A 17,308-nucleotide genomic window follows, 5' to 3' on the forward strand; every position below is an offset into this window, starting at 1 on the left:
CTGTCTGGAACTGGCAAAGGGTAGTGTTCACATCCTCACATACAGTCAGAAGTGTAATTTACACACTAGAGCCAGAGATTCTGGGCCTCACTCAGCTGAAGTTATTCAGTGAGAAGTCTCTGAGCTGCAAACTGCCCTTCTGGTTTTGTTTTTGTGTTTTTGTTTTTATTCCTAGAAACAGAGGTTAGATCAGGGAAACGGAAAAGCAAGGAGTTCTATTTCACTTGTTGCACTATCAAAGAGACACTAGAACATCTTACCACCACGCTCTTTCCAAGTCCTTCCAAGTCTTTCCCTTTGGTTTTAGGTTTCTCAAGATGCTGTCTTAAATTGAGTACATTTTTCTTAAATGCTATGCAGCAAGTAGAAAATCTTAAAAACATTTTTTCACTTTAACATTTTTAGTAGAGTAAATCTGGAATGTTTTGAAAGCAAATTTGAGTCTGTGTCTCTAATTCACACTCTCGTTATATTTGGTTGGTGCAAAAGTAATTGCGATTTAAGAGATTAAAAATAATTGCAAAAGCCACAATTACTTTTGCACCAACCTAACAGTAATGTCATACAGTAAACACCGTAGAGAGAAGCCACCGTGGAATCGCCTCTGACCACACAGGATATGCTCTTCTCTGTACTCTGAAAATACTTTCTCTTTAACTGTAAGTTGAGAGATGTAATTCAGCATAAAAGCTTCCATGCAGCCATTTTGACAGGTTTAAACGTTTAAGCAAAACATATAACTGCATTTTAAACAATAGTAATTCAAGCAAATGAAATTTCAGAGGGAACTTTTAGGTAAAACCATGCTGCCCATCATTTGTTTAAGTAGAGCAGGAATTTAATGCAAGTGTTTGTTCTTTGCTTCCCTCTTTTAGAGGAAACACAACCAAACACACACAAAGAACCACAGGGATTGAAACACACAAAATATATTAAGTTAAAATTGTTTCCGTGGTTATGGTAAAGGATATTTTAGTTGATCTCCAAGCTTTCAGAAAAGACTTCCGACTTGGGGGTTCTAAGAACTAACAGATGATATTCCTTCCACCTCTGACCCAGAATCCTCCCCCTCTTCCCTTGTCCTTCTGTCTATCCTATCATCTTGATAATCTCCAATAAGGCTCCCACCCCTCAGCTTTTCAGCTATTTGGTACAAAGGCTAAAACCCAAGTAAATAGATGCTGAGGTTTCCACATATGGCCAGTTTGCATATTTTTGCTGCTTGCATTTTGGGGGAAAGTTTTCCAGTTTACTTTCAAAGAACTATATTTTCACTCATAATTCAAAAATATCTCATTTCACCCACATATCAATATAATTTTGTATCCCCACCACTATCATTACCACTACCAGCAGAAACAACAACAGAAACACTGTCAATTCTTTCAATTTAGGACAGAAAATGAAGGCGAAATGTTTTCATGGGGCAAACACTTTCCAAATTCACTCAGAAGAATCCTGGCTAATTACAAAACCTCTTCCAAGACCCTAGTAATTCTTCTTTAGTGAATAATTTGGGGATTAGAACTTATCAGGAGGAAGGATGTTCAGTAGCTCACTTTAGAAAACTTCTGTTTATGACGCCTGACAATGCTATAAATGATATCTCAATGAATTAAAACAGTGTGGTGCTAAACACAGCTATAGACTACACCAGGAAAAGGCAGAATGGGTGTTTACATTCTACAAAGCGGTGGCGTTTGTAATGTCAGTGGACTTAATTTAGCTAATCAATGTTTCTTTAGACTCCAACAATGATAGGAGTAGAGCTTTCAATCACTCGTAAGATCGTGTGTATCTCTCTTTCACTATTCTTCCACATTGTCTTATACATGTGGGTCTGATGTCCCCTCAGACTGCAATAATTTTGAAATCAGGGTCTGTGTAGTACTTACTGTATTACCATAACCTAACAGAGTGGTACATAGTAGGTATTCAGAAAGTGTTTGTTGAGTAATGAAGTAAACTAATAAAAAATGGCCGTTTTTTTCATTGCCTTTGGGTTGACTTTAAATGTATAGTTAAATGACACTTTCTGAAAGAACAGATTCACTGCTAATGGCCTACGACACACACACACACACGCACGCACACATGCTAGAGATTGGTGCCTAACATACACACAAATCTTCATGACTCTGGGATAATATAAAAAATAAAATAAAGTGTCAGTCAATCCAATGTATAAAGTTTCACTTGTTTCTTTGTTTTACCTTTTGTTTGAACTTTGAGGAAAAAAATAAATGACTACTTTGATATATCTATATCTCTCTCTGCTCATAACTAACCTTTGTATTTCCTTAAGTCAGATCTGTTAATCAAACAAAAAGTAAAGGTGTATGATGGCGATTAAAAATAATACGAACCACTACCATTTTATCTAGGACACTTTTACATGCAGGGCTCAGAAGGTTAAAATGAATACAATGATGAACAATTAATCTCCCACTGCATATATTCTGTCTATGGTCTTGAAAACATATCTGAAAAGTCCTGAAATAAGGACATTTCCACTTAACATCTTCTGGATGTTTTACATCCTTCTTCTGGCTGAAAATGTTTGCTCAGACATGAATTCAGGAGCCACAGCAGACGTTTTCTACGGTGGTCATGTGAGACAAGCAGTTCTGGACTCTTGTCTCCCCAATTTTCAGGGCCCCACCCCTCATGCTGTCCTCCAGCAGTTTCCAGCCCCTGCAGCCTCGATCTGCTTGCTCCAAGCTCCCTTCTAGAAGGAATTCATGCTCTTAAGCATGGTCTTCCTCTCCTGAACCCTTCCAACTTGCTCCTTTTTCCTAACCAATAATTCCCCAGAAATCAGGCTAAGATGGTAGAAGGCAAACAATGTAATTATGTAATTAGAGTAATTCACATACTGCTGTGAATCATTGGTAGGTATCACCCTTGCAGGCTGCTTATACTTTAATTGACGGAATGTACACGCCAGGATTTTTTAAGCATTGGGTTCAGGGGGGTCTCCCAGATGCCATCTCACTATCACCTGATTCCCCTAAAATAGAAACTTGAAGAATGAAAGCCAGCAACCTGATATCTCACTTTTATAAACTTACCTATGGTAGCTATTTAAAACAGTTTAACATCACTCTAAGTAAAAGGTTATCTATAAAAAAGCTTCTGAGATACACATACAAAGACAATACAAAATAAAACTCAAAGTTTTACAACAGTAAGCATAAACTAATTCTTTAAGGCCATAAACCTTAAGTATAATCCTATTATTGTACTCTACATTAGCATCTCATAAAATCTTTATGGGGATATGTATATATTGCTTGCTTTCTAAAACACAGGGCATAAAGACGGAGCAGACCATTAAGGGAGCATCTTAAAATTAGGGGGCTTTAACTAACATTTTAAAAAATATTCGGCCGGCCGGAGGCCACCCGGGCTACCCCCTCCGTTGGGAGAATGTGCTGTGCCAACCTCCCCCCCCAAAAAAAACCCAAAAACAAATATTGACTCCTATTATCTCCTAAAGTAAATCAACCCCTTTTTTTCTTTTCGGTAGATTAAAGTTATGGCTAAAATGTCAATTTCTTCTTTTCCAGCTATCTTTATAAAAATAATTGATAGCACTTTCTATCGAAATCACATTGAGATAAAATACTAAAATTAAAAGACCATTTTTTTTAAGTTGGTCCAACTTTATTGAAATCTGTTACAGAAAACACAATTCAAATAGAACCATTGTCTGTGGTTTTAAGGCCAAGAGAAATCTGAGTCATGTTTTACTACAAAAGAATATAAAACATGTTCATTCAAACTACAGTGTAAAAAGAAATTTAAAAAATGAATAGTATGTCCTCGTGAAATTAAATATTTGCAATTTTTTTTCCCTAAGCACTTAAAAGTAGTTACATCTTTTTTAAAAATCTCAAATAAGCGGTTTTAATTCAATGAGAAAAGCTACACTTACTGTAGCATCAAAGATGTTCACATTTGAGATTCTTCAGCCCCAAGTTTCATAAACTATGAGACGTTTGGAGATAATTTGTTGCTAGATGAAAAAACTTTCACTTATGCCAGAGAAAACTATACTAGATTAGCAGTTTTAAATGAGCAGTAGTTCACAGATAATATTAGGGAGATATCATCTCTTTCCTTAGAAACGCAAAATAAATACTCTGGACTCCCCTCTCTGTAGAGATACTCAGCTCACTCTCAAGGCTCTGAAACTCAGTAAACACAATTAGGGAAAAGAACAACACACACTTCAACATGAGAATTGGCCAAAACACATTTCCTGAGGTAAGTATTTCGAATCGCTTTTTTTTCCTTAGGTATTTGCTCGATCTTCAACCTCTTTTTAAACCCATTCCATTCCCAAGATCACTCTGAAAATGAAGCGAATAAATCTAATGGTCCTCACAGCAACTTTCACGTATCAAGGTAATGTGTTCAACTTGTGTCCACTGATATTTTACCCCATTTCCTACTGACAGTGTCCCCCACGTCCCTTAGAGTATCTGAGGTTCTCTATAATACAAACTCTTGCTTTATTTTAGCTTTAGGAAAACCACACCTTTTGAAAAACGTGATTAGTAAATACCCTTCAAGTCCTGTACCTAATTTCCTGATATATAAAGCATGTAAGCAGGTGGTATCCCCTGTCGAAGGCTTACTTTACAACTATGTAGGAAGTTCACTTGACTCCTAAGTTTGCCTTTAGAGATCAGAATTCAACACAGAAACAAATTCAGCTGTAAAACATCTGTTTCTGACTTACAGCAAAGCTATACAATGTAGCAAAACTCCATTTATTAAACTTAATCTTATGCTATGGAGTACTCTCGTGAAAACTTAAAATTTAAAAAATAAGAAATTCCAGACCCTGATATAGATCTAGGACCTACTTAGACACAAACATAATAAACATACTTAAAATTTTTTCCTGTCTTCCTAACACAAGGATGGTGTTTTGACTGACAGATCAACACTATAGATCAAATCTGTTGCCAAGGAACAGTTTTTGACCTGGTAAGAAAATCACTGGTAACTTGACACATGGCCAATATTCTAAGAATATGGAATAAAAGACATTCTTTTGAATTCTGTCCTTTAATAATTTCCAGAGGGAAATCATGAAGAGGCTTCTGGTTCAGGAGAGACATTGATTAAAGCCTGGTGACAATGGGCAGGTTTGCAGGGTAGTGTACGTACGTCCAATTCAACAGGCCAAAGGAGGGAGTTTTCCATGATGGGGCCCTCATTGCTCATCAGGCAGGTTTTCCATAGCCACCTCTCCCAGCACTGGAGTCCTGCCAATACTCAGCTTGTACCTGCCCCCCAGAACATCCACGGTCGTACGTCTGCCCCCCTTAAAGCCTGCTTCCCAGGCTGTGCGAATGATTGGTCATCCAGTTCCATTTATGCACCGCAGGGCAGTTCTCAGCATCTGCTCCTGAATAGTAGTCCATAAAGCAGAAACCACATGCTGTCGTCTTCATTTTATCCAGGCCCATAATGATTTTCTTTATGTCACCACTTTCGCTGAAGAGTTCACAGATTTGTTCTTCAGTTGTGTAAAAGGAAAGATTTCCAACATACAACGCACAGCTTTCCTTCAGTCATTTCTCCCATTCTTCACTGTCACCCTGTAAGTGCTGGTCCCAGTACTGGCTCAGTTCCACACAGGAGACGCTATGCAGCACTTCAGGAGGCCACTGGACACAGCAGAGAGGTGGATGAGGACATCGCCACTCCATGACACTGCCCCTCCAGGAACGAGACACCCGGCGTTGGTTCAACACAAAAGAATATTTTTAACGCAAACAAAACTCCAACCATCTCTGAGATCAAAGTAAACAAGCTGGGTCTATGAGCCACACATGAAGAGCAAAGGAAAGACCTCTTCATGCAAATCAATGGGAAGACCTCTTCATGCAAATCTTATGGTTCGGAGGATCCACTTGGCAGTTGACATTGGAAGAATACAAGGTACTAGCACAAGCAGTGGCAAAAACTAAGCGAATGCAGTTACTGGGTGGCATCAGGTCCCATGGTTTATATCACGAGCCCTGAAAGTTTTAACAATATTAATCGAAGCTTAAAACCAGTATGACCCCACTGACAAAAAAAAAATTATGCTTGTATGGAATTCAACTCTAGCTGAATTTCCTTAAAAAGCTGGCCACAGGTCTGCAAATGACACACACATGTTTTGGTTTAGCACTGGGCCTCCCAAACAACAAAGCAGGTGAAATTCCACAAAGATACGCTTCTAATAAATCATTCTGTCACTTAGACAGTAACATTTACATATCACTCTTCCAACTCCTAATTGGTTAATCAGTTGCAAGACCAAATTACACAGTACTGAAGGCAATAAGAAACACAGACATGTAAACAATATCACAATGGTTCATTGTACTGTCAAGTTTACCCTACTTAAACATGCTATTTCTACTTGGATAAAGAAAGCCTCATAATGATACCATTTTTATGAAGGCCTTAATCAAGCAAAACTAACCAACACAATATATTGTTTACGAGTACATACTATTTTTTTTTAAAGTGAGTGATAAACACAAAATTCAGGATGGCAGCTACCCATGGCAGAAAGTAGAAATATGGGATGGGAAAAGAACATGGTATGGAAAGCAACAATAGTAGTAAAATCCATTTTATAAATATGCTTAATAATTTAAATACCTATTGATTATGCTACTTTATGTATATCATTGTTTCATGATTGACTTTTGAGAAAAAGTCTCTATCTTCCTTAGACTATGGAGTACTCACTGGAATAGAGCACAACAAGCCAGGATTATGCAGAGAGAATAACCTATGTTTATTGTTAATTCGAAATTCCTTTGAACGCTCTTTGAACTTTGCAGTATTCCTGGCTGGAAAGCTTATGAAGTATGCTGTAGTAGTGGCAGCATATAAAAAGAGCTAATACTGTGTTTTTAGTTTTTTGGTATTTACCATCCTTTCTTTTTATTAAGATTTTATTTTTTAGAGCACTTTTAGGTTCACAGCAAAATTGAGGGGATGGAATAGGGATTTTCCCACACTCCCTGGCCAGCAGTAGAGCCTCCCCCACTGTGATCCCTCACCAGAATGGTGAGTTGTTACAACTGATGAACCTACATTGACACATCATAATCATCCAAAGTCGTAGTTTACCTTAGGGTTCGCTCTTAGTGTTTTACCTTCTATGGTTTTTGGATAAATGTATAATGACATGTGTGGGGACAGAGCCCCAAAGAGCAGTTTCCAGGCTCTCGGCCTCACGTAGAAAGGTGCTGGCTCAGGTAGTAAATGGCCATCAACTGTGATTGGATGGCCATCAGCTGTGGCTAGTTGGCCGTCAGCGGTAACCAGTGAGCCATTGGCCACTAATATAACTGCTGTGGCTACGCTAGCAGAAAATGGGGGCTAACAAGAAGATGGTGGCTGAGCTAGCAAGAGCGGATTGCAGAGAGGTGGATGCCGCCAGCGAGAATATAGTGATATGACTCCCCTACTTATGGCTCCATGGGTGTTCCTTTTTGGCCTCACCATGTCCTGCGTTCTTATGTGGGGAGCAGGAGCAGAGACCCCGCCGGACACCCCGCACAACATGTATCCATTATTAATGTATCATGCAGAGTATTTTAATTGCCCTAAAAATCCGCTATGCTCTGCTTATTCATTCCTCCTCCCATGCCTGGCAACCATTAATCTTTTCACTAGTTCCATAGTTTTGCCTTTTCCAGAATGTCCCATAGTTGGAATCATACACTATGTGGCCTTTTCAGATTGACTTTTTTCACTTAGTAATATGCATTTAAGATTCCTCCATGTCTTTTCATGGATTGATAGCTCACTTCTTTTTAGTATGAGTAATTTTCCATTGTCTGGATGTACCACAGTTTGTTTATTCATTCTCCTACTGAAAGACATCTTGGCTGCTTTCAAGTTTGGGTAATTACAAATAAAGCCACTATAAACATGTGTGCAGGTTTTTGTGTGAACTTAAGTTTTCAACTCCTTTGGGTAAATACCGTGTTTCCCCGAAAATAAGACCTAGCCGGATAATCAGCTACAGCGTCTTTTGGAGCAAAAATTAATATAAGACCCAGTCTTATTTTACTATTTTACTTATTTTACTATAAGACTGGGTCTTATCTAACATAAATAATATAAGACTGGGTCTTATATTAATTTTTGCTCCAAAAGACGCATTAGAGCTGATTGTCCGGCTAGGTCTTATTTTCGGGGAAACACGGTACCAAAGAACATGACTGCGGGATTGTATACTAAGAGTGTATTTAATTTTGTAAGCGATAGCCAAACCGTCTTCCAAAGTGGCTGAACCATTTCAAGCTGTGAATGAGACTTCTTGTTGCTCCACCTCCCTGTCAGCATTTGATGCCATCAGTGTTTGGGATTTTGGCCATTCTAATAGGTGTATAGTGGTATCTTGTTATTTTGGTTTGTATCTTCCTGATGACATAGTATGTGGAAAATCTTTTCAAATGCTTACTTGCCGTCTGTATATCTTCTTTGGTAAGGTATCTATTAAGATCTTTGGCCCATTTCTTAATGAGCTTTTTTTTTTTTAATTGCTGAGTTTTAAGTGTTCTTCATGCATTTTTTATAACAGTCCTTTATTGGATATGTTTTCTGCAAGTATTTTCTCCCAGTCTGTGGTTTGTTTTCTCGTTCTCTTGACATTGTCTTTCATAGAGCAGAAGTTTTTTAATTTTAATGAAATCCAGCTTATCGATTATTTTTTTCATGGATCATGCTTTTGGTGTTGTAGCTAAAAGACATTGACAAAACCAAGGTCACCTAGGTTTTCTACTATGTCATCTTATATAGTTTTTATAGTTTTGGATTTTATGTTTTGGTCTGTGATCAATTTTGAGTTAATTTTTGTAAAAGGTGTAAAGTCAGTGTCTAGACTCCCCTTTTGCGTGTGATGTCGTTGTTCTAGCACAATTTGATGAAATAACTATCGCTACTGCAGTGAATTGCCTTTGCTCCTTTGTTAAAGATCAGTTGTCTATATCTATTTGGGTCTATTTCAGGGCTTTCTGTTCTGTTCCATTGATCTATTTATCTACTCATTCACCAATACCACACTCTCTTGATTAATGTATGTGGGGACAGAGCCAGGAGTACAGTTTCCAGGCTCTCGGCCTCACGTGGAAAGGTGCTGGCTCAGGTAGTAAATGGCCATCAACTGTGATTGGATGGCCATTAGGTGTGGCTAGTTGGCTGTCAGCGGTAACCAGTGAGCCATTGGCCACTAATATAACTGCTGTGGCTACGCTAACAGAGAATGGGGCCTAATAAGAAGGTGGTGGCTGAGCTAGCAAGCGTGGATTGCAGTTAGCACGGAGGATTGCAGCTAGCAAGTGGGGTTGGTTGGTTGGCAGAGAAGCGGACAGCAGGTTGTGGATAGTGTGGCTTTTGCTTCCTGTGTCTCCAGCCCAGCCACTAGCGAGAATATAGTGGTATGACTCCCCTATTTATGGCTCTATGGGTGTTCCTTTATGGCCTCACCATGTCCTGCGTTCTTATGTGGGGAGTGGGAGCGGAGACCCCGCAGGCCACCCTGGATGACAATGTACCTTTAGGTAAGTCTTGAATTCACATATGTCAATCATCCAACTTCGTTATTCTCCTTCAATATTGTGTTGGCAATTCTGAGTTTTTTGCCTCTCCATATAAACTTTAGAATCAGTGTGTTGATATCCACAAAACAACTTGCTGGGATTCTTACTGGGATTGCATTGAATCTATAGATCGAGTTGGGAAGAACTGACATCTTGATAATATTGAGTATTCCTATCCATGAACATGGACTATCTCTCCATTTATTTGGTTCTTCCTTGTTTTCATTCAACAGAGAGTTTTGTAGTTTTCCTCATATACATGCTATATATATTTTGTAAGATTTATACTGAAGTATTTCATTTTGGGAGGTCCTAATGTAAACTGTATTGTGTTTTTAATTTCAAATTCTATTTGTTTATATAGGAAAGTAACTGATGCTGCAATCTTGTTATAACTACTTACTAGTTCCAGGTGTTTTTTGGTCAATTCTTTTGGATTTTCTACACAATATTTTCCACTTGTTCATCAAAAATAAATATGGCCATCTTTGGTGGAATTAAAATATAATGTATGGTTACTTCCCTAAGTGCCAGGTAAAAACTAATTAAAAAAAAAAATCAAAAAACATTGCTAAAATTTCTCCAATATCTGAATCTGGCTAAACGATTTTTTTTTCCTTTTTGCATTATGTTCTTCGGCCATTATGAAGGTTATTCTCCGATCTTTGGCAATGTCTCAAACAAAGGGATATTGGTTGATCATTTCATAATGTAATTAATTAGCAGTTCCCCAGTGAGTTTAAAAATTTCAAGAGCTAGATACAGTTGCCAAAAAATTGTTTGCATTATTAAGTCCATTTCAAACAAATTAGATGCCTATTAGGAAAAATGCATGGAAGATACAAATAAAAATTCAATTAACCCAACAGAAAAATGCACCACGGATTTGTACTACCCTGCAGTCCTGTATGATGCTATTTATTGAGATAGAGAAAAATGAAGTAGAAGCAGGTTTGGGAAGTGAAACCAAAAACACTGATTTTGAGCATAAGTTTGAAATGCATGTTAACCCTCTAAGCAGAGACATAAAGTAGGAAGTTGGATATAGGAATATGGAACTCAGGAGAGATTGGGATTCATGATATAAATCTGGAGGACCATTATCACACAGAATGTAGGTAAGATCCCCAAGGGAGCGAATGTAGGTAAGATCCCCAAGGGAGCGAATGTAGATTATAAAGGGGACAGGGTTTAAAACTGGTTTCTGGGTATTCAACATTGAGAGATTAAGAACAGGAAGAGAAACCAAAAAGGGAAACTAATTACAAAACAGCTAGAAAAGTAGGATCAAAGACACGATAGTGTATTTTCCCATAAGCCAAGTTTAAGAAAGTGTTTCAAGAAATGAAAACTGATTGACTGGATCAAATATTCCTGAGAGTTTGAGTTAAATAAAGACTCAAAATTGGCCTTTATAGCTGTCCATGTACTGGTGATTGATTACCTTAATGATAGTTCTTTCAGTGAAGTGGAGTGAGTTTAAGAGAGTATGGAGAAGAGGAAGTGGAAACTGGACATGTAGACAGTTTTTTTTCAAAGAGCTTTGCTGAAAATACAACAAGAAAAACAGGGTGGCACTAAAAGACTCAAGACCAAGATAAATTTTACTTTGTTTTGTTTACAATGAGAGCAAGCATAGTATGTCTGTAGATTGATGGAAATGAAGCAGGTGAAATGGAAAATTATATAATACAGGAGGGAGAGGAGATAATCTCAGTAATGGAATGCTCAGGTAGGCTAGAGGTTGTGGAGTGTACACACAGAAGTGTTGTCGTTAGAAGTATACAGACTGTTCATCCACTGTAAGAGGAGGGAACATGAAGTACAGCTTCAGTTGACGGTAGACTGGTAGATTTGATGACGGCAGAATGGAGAAGTCTCTTCCAATGTAGAAGTCTCTGTGTTTGTTTTCTTATTGAAATAAACAGCAAGTTCATTATGCTCTTTGGTCAATATGAAGATTGTTCTCTAAGTGAACACTGAGAAGATCAATGAGGGGATGCCCACATTTGAGGACAGAGGAAAATAGATGAAAGAGGCAATGTGAGAACAGGAGATTCAACTGACTAGAGAAACATAGTACACCTCTGCAGTACTGAGGGCCCACTTCATATTTGTGGGCATAAAGAGCAAGCAAGACTAAACAGCATGCTTCTGTGATTTTCTTTAATCATGCTCAACTACTCAGTGCAGGCAGGAGTAGGCAGGTAGTTGGGTTTCATCAGATTACAGATTTTTTTACGTACATAAGACTGAAGGCAAAAGGAATATGGTAGTTGAGGGTATGCAAGGGTGTGCTTATAATGTTGGGCCATGGAATCTATGCTCTAAAAAAAAAAAATGAGGAAATGAGGAGGGTGTAAGGACTGGGAAAGGTGCTACAGCAGAATAACTCTGAGAAATCCTCCCACTATAAAATAACAGAGCAAGGCCCATTTCTGCAAAAAACAGGGTTACATCTAACAGGCATTCTCCTAGGGAAAAAAAAAAAAAAATCTTTTCCTTTACAATTTAAACCTGGTGGTACGGTGCTGCTCCCTTTCTATTTGGGCCTAAGGTTACTAATGGCAATTTTCAAAATATTAAATTAGGACACATCATAATGGCTTTCTGTGGCAAACAGAAATTGGTTCAGATATTTTTATTACAATCAAATGAGAAGTTTAACTTACGTTAACATACGGAAAAATTAAATGAATTAGAAGAAAAATCATTTTAAATTACAATGCTAAGTTGACATTCAGTAAAAATGTGAAGAAGGAATAAAGCCATTGCAATTGTATTACAGTATATATGATACACTCCTATTAACATCTAATGTATATTTGATAGAGATCTACGTCTAGATCATAAATTATTCTGTTTTTAAATATTTTTTTGAAGACAGAGAAGTCATCAGGAAAATAACTTATCAATTATTATCATATAGTTATCTATTGCTATCCATATCGGCATGGCACTATGGTAGTATACACATAAATGTAATCTTAGCCCAAGGGAATTCACATGGTGAGGTATGAAGGTTAAGTCTTATCTACAGTGACAATAACACAAGTTTTTGTTTTTTTTCTATGTTATTTGAAATCACAATTTAACAACAAAATGGTGGGGAGGCAGTCTGATTGCACACAGTCTTTAAAACAACTTAGTTACGCTCATTCTAGGTAGACCGAAAAATGACTGGAATTTACCTTTGAAATTGACTAATGATAAAAGCATACTCATGGCTTAGAAAAGATAATTTAGCCAGTTTAGGCATATCAATTTATATTTAGTTATATAAACTGCATAGGAGCAGGAAAAGCCCATACTGTTCAGATTAGTACTTTCAGGTGCTAAGTACAAAAAATTCTTATGTACTCATTAAAGTAGTATGGCTACTGGAAAATATTTGCCCACATTAGTTCTGTGTAACCTTAATCAGGAAAAAAAAACACTATATATATATTTCAAACCACACTAACTCAGCTAGATTTCTGACTGTGGTGCGGGGCGGCCTGCGGGGTCTCTGCTTCCGCTCCCCACATAAGAACGCAGGATATGGTGAGGCCAAAAAGGAACACCCACGGAGCCATAGGTAGGGGAGTCTTACCACTATGGTCTCACTGGAGGCTGGATTCACACAACGCGCGACCTGCTGTCCGCTTTTCTGCCAACCGACCGACTCCCCACTTACTAGCTGCAATCCGCCTCTCTGCAATCCACAATCCACATTCTGCCGCTTGCTAGCTCAGCCACCATCTTCTTGCTAGCCCCCATTTTTCTGCTAGTGTAGCCACGGCAGTTATATTAGTGGCCAATGGCTCACTGGTTACAGCTGACGGCCAAGTAGCCACAGCTGATGGCCATGCAATCACAGATGATGGCCATTTACTACCCGAGTGAGCACCTTTCCACGTGAGGTCGAGAGCCTGGAAACTGCACTCCTGGCTCTGTCCCCACACTCCACCCCTACAGTGTCTCGTTTCACAAGTTACGCGACAAGCGTCTTCCGCAAGGGGCCCTGTGTGAGGAGCCTGGAGGTGAATGCAGTATCCTGGACAAAGCCAGGCTCTCTGGGCACAGCCAGGGTTTCTCAGGGCACCACCAGTCCTTCTAGGCACAGCCAGACTTCCTGGGCTTCTTAGGGTACCACCAGTCTCCCTGGACACTGCTCCTCTAGCTAGACTTCCTGGACCCAGCCAGGGCCTCTCAGGGCACTGCCACTCTGTCTGGGCACAGGCAGACCCGTGGACACAGCCAGGGCCTCTCAGGATACAGCCAGTCTTTCTCACATATTCTCCACAGCGGCTGGTCGAGACAAAAGAAAACATCCGCCAGTTCCACTACATGGTGGTACGTTCCCAAGCAAGCAGTCAAACCGTCCATTAAATTAGGGATGGAGCCCATTCCCCATAGTCCACAGTCATTTGCCAGGGCTGTAGGTTGGCCTCAGGCTGTGTGCCTTCTCAGCAGGGCGAGGGCTCCAAGTCCTCCCCAACCTGGGGGTGAGGGCCTCAGCAAGCACTTCCCAGCCCACAGGGCCGCAAAGACCTTCACTTTCTCCGGCCAATGCTGGTTGGAGAAGCGTCCACATCTTCCCATCCCTCCACAGGGGTCCAGCTCTCAGGCAGCTGTTCCTCCTGGTCTTCCTGAGACTGATGTATAAATTGCTCCACCGCACTTTGGAGAGCTTTGGCCGGCACCATACTCTGCTCGCTGTGCCATTTGTCATGCAGGGTGTCATGCGGGGTCTCTGGTCCCGCTCCCCATATAAGAACACAGGACACGGTGAGGCCAAAAAGGGACACCCACAGAGCCATAGGTAGGGGAGTCATACCACTATAATCTCACTGGAGGCTGGATTCAACATGACGTGTGACCTGCTGTCCACTTTTCTGCCAACCGACCAACTCCCCATTTGCTAGCTGCAATCCGCCTCTCTGCAATCCGCAATCCACACTCCGCTGCTTGCTAGCTCAGCCACCATCCTCTTGCTAGCCCCCATTTATCTGCTAGTGTAGCCACGGCAGTCATATTAGTGGCCAATGGGTCACTGGTTACAGCGGACAGCCAACTAGCCACACCTGATGGCCATCCAATCACAATTGATGGCCATTTACTACACGAGTGAGCACCTTTCCATGTGAGGGCGAGAGCCTGGAAACTGCACTCCTGGTTCTGTCCCCACACTGACCAATAGTTGCCCTAGTGACATTTTAATTTTTAATTATACTACTACTCCTTATAACCTGAAAAAACAGATTCTTTGGAATTAACTCTATAATCAATCGGTTTCACGTACCATACAATTTTTATACTATGTTTACTTCATTCTTGTTTTAATTCCTTTTGGTTTGCTCAATAAAATGGCAGTAATTAACAGAAAAAAATAAAACAAGAAGAGGTAAATATTTTTGAAACTTTATATAACTGATAATATATGTCAGTAACTTGAACTCTGAAAGATAACTTAGAGATTTAATAAAAGAGATTTAATAAAAGACTGATGTTTTAAAAGTACTATTTATAACAGCATTAATAAAAACAGTATAATAATTAATATGATTAATAATTAATAGTATAATAATTAATAAAACAAGTATAAGTCTAACAAAATGTAAAGAAACTATATGCTGAAAAGTGTAAAACACTGATGAAAGGTATCAAAGATTTAAATAAATGGAGAGTTGTGTCATGTTCACGGATTGGGAGAGTAAATATTGTTAAGATGTCAATTGTCCCTGAATTGTTCTATAGATTCAATGAAATCCCCCTCAAAAATCCCACTAGATTACTTGTAGATATTGACAAGACTATTCTAAAATTTGAACAGAAGCAAAGTAATTAGAATAGCTTAAACAAATTTTGAAAATTTCAACACTTATGATAAAGCTGCAATAATTGTAAACAGATACGTCAGTGGAACAGAATAGAGTCCAGAAATGGATACACAATGTAGTCACTTGATTTCTGACAAAGGTACAAAGCAATTCAATGGTGAAAAGAGACTTTTTTCAAGAAATGGTGCTAGAATAACTACATCTATATACAACAAAAATAAGAAGAAGGAGAAGGAGAAAAAAGAAGAAAGAAGAAGAAAGACTCAACTTGACATTTACCGGACACCATACCAAAAAACTAACTCAAAATGGATCATAGGCCTAAATGGAAAACCTGAAAAGTAAAACTTCTAGAAGGAAATAGAGGATAAATTCTTTGTGACCTTGGGTTAGGTAAAAAGTTCTTAAACGCCAAAAGCATGTTCCATAAAATAAAAAAATAATTATCTAGATGTCATCAAAATGATAAACTTTTGTTCTGCAAAAGATACTACAAATAAAATGCAAAGATACATCATGGACAGGGAGAAAATGTTTGTAAATCACATATTTGACAAAGGACTTTTATTCAGCATACACAAAAACTCTCAAAGCTTAACCATAAGAAACTAATTTTTTTTTTTATTAAATTTATAGAAACTAATTTTTTAATGGGCAATTGAACTGACACTTCTCAAAGAAGATTAAAGATACAAAAGGAAACGACCGTTATCATCACTAGTCATGAAAAAATGGCAAATTAACACCACAATGAGATACCACCACACACTTATTAAAATAGCTAAAAATAGAATAAAAATGGACAATGTCGCACACTGACGAGGACACAGAGCAACTGGAACTCTCATACACTGCTGATGGCAAAGCAATATGGCACATCCACCCTGGAAAACAATTTGGCAGTTGCTTATCCTGTTAATCATATACTTGCCACATAACCAAGCAATCCCACTCCTAGGCACATACCCAATAAAAATGAAAATTCATGTTCATACAAAAACTTATATGCAAATGTTTGTAGCTGCTTATTTATAATTATCCCAAACTAGGAAACAACTCAAATGCCCTTCTATTTATGAGTGGATCAGCAAAGTGACCCAATACCATGGCATATTCATCAGCAATAAAATGGAACAAACTGTTGACACACAACAACATGGAGGAATCTGAAATGCATTACACTAAACAAAAAGAGCCATACTCAAAGGCTATATACTCTATGCCTCATATATTTTTTCTAGAAAAAGCAAAATGAAAATAGAGAACAAATCTGTGGTTCTTAAGATTCAGGGGAGGGTTTGACCATAAGGGGACAGCACGAAGGAATTATTTTCAGGTGAGTATGGTGGTGGCTACATGAATTCTATGCATCTGTCAAAACGCATAGAACTGTACAACAAAAAAGAGTGAATTTTGCTATATGTTAATTCAAAGAAATTATACTAACCATATGTATATACTGAGCTTTTGTTTTCAAGTCTACATATGGCTCAAAAGGCAAACACCAAAATAGTCCCATTGGTGTTTCTGAGTGATAAATATTTTTCTCTGTAATTTAAAAGTAATTTTTATAAAGAACATGATTTTTCTGAAATCTGACTATAGACAGTGCAAAAAAAAAGTATATACATTTTAAGAAAAGAAAAAACTGTATTAAAATTGTAATAATATATACCAGTAACAAAAGATGAATCCAAGTCATGCGCATACATTTTTTTGGCACCACCGGTATATATAACTGCAGTCTGACTCTCTGTGTGTGTATAAAGTTCTGAAATAAATACCATCTTGAAGCACTAAAACACTAAGAAGCACAGAAAATTGAGGATAATTAGAATGGAATATATTTTCTTCCCT

The 17,308-nt window shown here is 38.4% G+C and overlaps 1 protein-coding gene and 1 pseudogene across 8 annotated transcripts in view; both read right to left on the reverse strand.

The window, feature by feature from the left end:
* Window positions 1–17,308, reverse strand: part of AIG1 (androgen induced 1) — a 218,631-nt gene that overhangs the window by 193,822 nt on the left and 7,501 nt on the right. The gene's annotated exons all lie outside the window — the stretch shown is intronic.
* On the reverse strand, window positions 3,665–7,389 carry LOC141571910 (nuclear cap-binding protein subunit 2 pseudogene; annotated as a pseudogene).

This window comes from Rhinolophus sinicus, chromosome 2, assembly GCF_057876585.1.
Source record: "Rhinolophus sinicus isolate RSI-liver-muscle chromosome 2, RSI-T2T, whole genome shotgun sequence".
Taxonomy (NCBI): domain Eukaryota; kingdom Metazoa; phylum Chordata; class Mammalia; order Chiroptera; family Rhinolophidae; genus Rhinolophus; species Rhinolophus sinicus.